We start from the raw sequence: 4,455 nt of genomic DNA on the forward strand, positions 1-4,455 counted from the left end.
CCCTACCAATCAGGATGACTTCATGGTACAGAGATACATAGCATTTTGCATGGGCCTGGGTGCCTGTATTAGGTCAACAGTGACGTTGGAGAAGCAAATAAAACCACACAACCCAGAACAGATATTTCCAATCCCAAGTTGTCAGAAGGACCTACAAATGCTGATGGCCCTTGCATCAGCCAGACACTTGAGAGTTTTCTGGATCAAGCTGCCGTCATGAGGGATCTTACCTGTGGATACAACTGTGGTCCGCTCCTTCCGCCACTCAGTTTACTCATTGACTATTTGTGGCCATCAGAAGGGAGGTGCATGCTGTGGCATGGATCTGGAATGTCCCTCAGAGGCCACAGTGGTAAGCTTGGGCCTCAGCATGAAGCTATGGAGAGGTGGTGGAGACCGTAAGGGCCAGGCTTCTGTTAGAGACTTTTAGATCAGGGGGCGTGTGTCCTCAGAAAATGCTGGAATCCCAGTCCCTCTTCTCTTTCTCACCATGAGGTGAGTAGTTTTGTCCCACCGTGGATTTGCCACCGAAAACCACAGTGACAACCAATCATGCACTAAAACCTCAAAAACTAGGAGCCAAACAAGACAAGGTGACAAGGGCCAAGCCACATTGCTGGTAAAAGGAAGAAGCATCATGTCCCAACCAAGACTGGCAGGTAGGATGTGGGGCTAGGGCCTGGATCTAAAAACAGTTCCATCCACTTCATAACTGAACCTGGAGCCTCTGGCTAATTCAGAGAATGGTGTGAAGGGGCTGGCCCAGACAGCTACTCTTCACTGCTCCTGAGAGTAAGGTGGGCTCTTCTGCTCCAGCATGTGCTTGGGGGTAAATAAAACATCCAAGAAAATGGCTTCTTTGTCCCTAGATATTGGGGAAAATTTTGTTCTTAAAACCAACTAACTAGCTAACTAACTAACTAACAAGACTGGAGAGACGGCTCAATAAGTAAAAGAGTGTTTGATCTGAAAGCATACGGGCCCGAGTTCAAATCCCCAGCACCCATTTTCCCCCCCAGCCAGGCTTGACTGCAGTGCCCATAACCCCAACACTGTGGGGTGGGGGACAGGTGTGTCCTAAGAGCTTGCTGGCCAGCCAGTGTAGCCAAATGGAGAGCTTTCAGTTTGGTCAATAAGGTGGAGAGCTACAGAAGATGCCTGAAGACCTGCTCAGGCATCTGCATGCATGCTTCTAAGTCTGCATGTGTGCTTACACACACCCTCCACATATAATTTAACACACACACACACACACACACACACACACACACACACACACTCAAATGCATGTACCACACATATGACTTACCATACACACAACATAAAAATGTAAAAGTTAACCTTGGTTTTTTTTTTTTTTTTGTCTGAATTCTATGAAGGAGTCCAATACCCCAGAAATCATGACCAATTTTATAGAGATAGGGTGGGTCCAGGTGGGTGGTGAGGAGAGGTGGGGGGCAAATGCTGAAGAGTGACAGGTGCCAGTGACAGGAATAGTCCTGCTTGTGGCCCTCATCTCACCCCTTTCCTGGCTTTGTCTACTATTTAGCGATGACGGTGTCTACTTTCCCTTCATGGGGAAACTGCAATTCTCCTTTTAGTAGATTTCAGAACGATTGTCCTAGTTTTCTAAAAAGTTTACTTTAAGAAGTAACTTGGGCATGGTGGCTCATGCCTATAATCACTCCACACTGAGGAGGCTGAGGCAGGAGGATCATGAGTTTGAGGCCAACCCTGGGACCAGTCAAAGCAACTAACAACGGTTCTCTCCTCTGGAAACACGAACCTCGGCAGACATCACGGAGCTCTTCTGGGGATGGAAAACACGGACCCACATGAATGCGTCTGTCAGCATCACCTGGATTTTGAAGAGTAACACAGAGGATGATGAGGGTGATTCCTGAGCCTTGTTAGTTATTTGAGATAGATGGTAAGTGAAGAGCACAAAGGAATGAAGCCTCTGGAAACATCTGGTTGCCTAAGGAAACTTCCTGGACTCCTCAGCCTATGCTTTTCTGGGTTCAGCTGTCTGAGGATCTCGAAGGAAGACAGGGGAGGGATAGAGTTAGCACAGACTGTGGACATTCAAGATACCCCCAAGTCATAACTCCCTTTCACCTTCCTCCTTGAAATTTCCCAGGATTGGTTAAGAGCTAAGCTGGCTGATTCGGGCCTTCCTGCTTTCCTTCTCCCACCCCCTTTCTCCCCCTCCATGCCTCTCTCCCCTTCTTCTCTCCTCCTTCCATCCCTCCTTCCTGCTCCTTCTGGGCAAGAAGACTATTAACAGGCTACAAGAGGATGGCTACGGGTGGGGGCAGTAGTGACAAGAAAAAGGAGGAGTGATGATCCACAGCCTAGACAATCGGCCTGTGATTCATCAAGGGCAAGGCCGTGGCTCTGCTTCTTTCCAGGAATTACAGACAAGAAACACGGGCAAGAGCTGGCGTCTCAAACCCCTGGAGGCTTAATGAAGAGTCCCGTGCGCAGGAGTGCTAAGGAGTGGGAGCTATCATACGTATTCAATTAAGAAAGTAGCCCCTTGTAGGCTGTTCACTCCAGGAAATGTTAAGGAGGATAGAGAATTTGCTCAGTTCAGCTCAAAAAGCATCATCAAAGCATCACCAGTTTTGCAAACCTTCATTTGTTGGCTCCCTGTATCCAGCCCATGTCCATAATCCATATCCATTCTCCCCTCTTCTTCCCAATATCCCCAATTTCCTGTGAGGAATCACTCTCCCTCCCATTTTCTGTCACATTCTTCTAGGACCTAGAAGAATCTAGGTGATTCTGATTTCAGCGCTAGGTGGGGACACACATGATTTACCTTAAACCAATCGACACTTGAATTTCTCCTGCCCTTCTCTGTTGGTTCTGGGTTGGGAGCATCGTCTACTCCAGTAGGCATCTTGGGGTCATTAGAAGAGGGCCTGATATGGGTGGAGCCTGATGAGATAAAAAATGGAGAGAAAAGGAAACATGGGTTGCATTGCTTAGGTCATGAGAACAATCCTCCCCCAGAAGACAGAAGGCGCCCCCTCAAACCCTAGTTAAGCAAAGCTGATACCTGCCCCATTTACGTTTACGTGGGTCATGGGACATGCATAGAGGTCGGAAGACAACTTTCAGGAGTTCTCTCGTTCTACCATGTGGGTCCAGGGAATGGAACTCTGGCTTAGCAGCAATTACCTTCAGAAGCTGAGTCTTGGTTTTTATAAAATACCTTGATAAAATATCCCGAGCCCATTTGCATGGAATTTTCCATTATTTGTAACTAAAAGCACCTGGTCAGAAATGACTGGCAGCTGGGAATGTCACTCAGTTGGTGGAATAGTTGCCTACTGTGCCCACATCCTGAGTTCAAGCCCCAGGACAGGAGGGAGGGAGATGGGGGGGGAGACAGAGAGAAGAGAGAGAGAGAGAGAGAGAGAGAGAGAGAGAGAGAGAGAGAGAGAGAGAAGAGAGAGCTCATATCTGCCATACAAGGTCACAGTAAGGGCTAAATTGGAATACTTGAAGTGTGAAACACAAAATTGTTCCATAAAGTCTCTCTCCGTCACCCATCCCAGCCCTAGGCGCTGTCAGGGCTGGCCAGTGAAGTATAGTCTGTGGGAGTATCTGCCCAGAGGAGAAGGATGCTCTTCTTGTCTTCTAGGCTTGCCTCTGCCACAAAGGGAGGCTGGCAATTGAAGCATCTCTTGTCCTTGGACACTGTATGAGTTTTCCTAACAAATGACTGAACCTTGGTGTTGGTGAGTTCTTGGTCAACATGACCCAAGGTAGGATCATCTGGGAAGAGGAACCGCTATTGAGAAAATGCCTCCTTCTGGTTGGTGTAGGTAGGTCTATGGGGGTATTATCTTGATTAATGATTGATGTGAGAGGGTCCAGCCCATTGGAGGCAGGTGGTCCTGGGTGACATAAGAAATCATGGGGAGCAAGCCAGTAAGCAGCACTCCTCCATGGCTTCTGCATCAGTCCCTGCCTGTGGGTTCCTTCCCTGAGTTCCTGCCCTCATGTTCCTTCATGATGGAGTGTGAGCTATGAGCTGAAATAAACCCTTTCCTCCTCAAGTTGCTGTTGATCAGTGTTTTTTATCAACAACAGAACACAGACCGGGAGGAGCAGCAATCTGTGCATTAACAGTTTGACCGGGCTCAGACTGAGCTGTGAGGACCAGCTTTCCTGGAGGCCACAGAGGAGCTCTGTCCTTGACTTGACGTGGATGCCTATATTCTCTGCCTTGTGGCCTCTCCGTTTCCAAAGCACACCATTCCAAACTCGGCTTGTCGCCCGCTCTTCTCTAGTTAGACCTCCTACTAGGGACACTTGTGTTATGATTGTATGTGTAGTCTACACAGATGGATTTAGGAATAATCTACCCATCTGTGATGGTTAATATTGATTGTGAAGCTGGGGTGATGATGCACACTTGTCATTGGAACTCTTGAGAGCAAG

At 48.0% G+C, this 4,455-nt stretch overlaps 1 long non-coding RNA gene across 1 annotated transcript; it reads right to left on the minus strand.

Moving 5' to 3' along the window:
* Positions 1-1,330: 1,330 nt before the first annotated feature.
* On the minus strand, positions 1,331-3,929 carry LOC114704347. The gene is made up of 2 exons (XR_003736255.2): positions 2,825-3,929; positions 1,331-1,858 (listed from the first exon to the last, which is right to left on the minus strand). It is a non-coding gene; the product is annotated as an uncharacterized LOC114704347 (long non-coding RNA).
* Positions 3,930-4,455: the final 526 nt, after the last annotated feature.

This window comes from Peromyscus leucopus, chromosome 13 (genome assembly GCF_004664715.2).
Source record: "Peromyscus leucopus breed LL Stock chromosome 13, UCI_PerLeu_2.1, whole genome shotgun sequence".
Classification (NCBI taxonomy): domain Eukaryota; kingdom Metazoa; phylum Chordata; class Mammalia; order Rodentia; family Cricetidae; genus Peromyscus; species Peromyscus leucopus.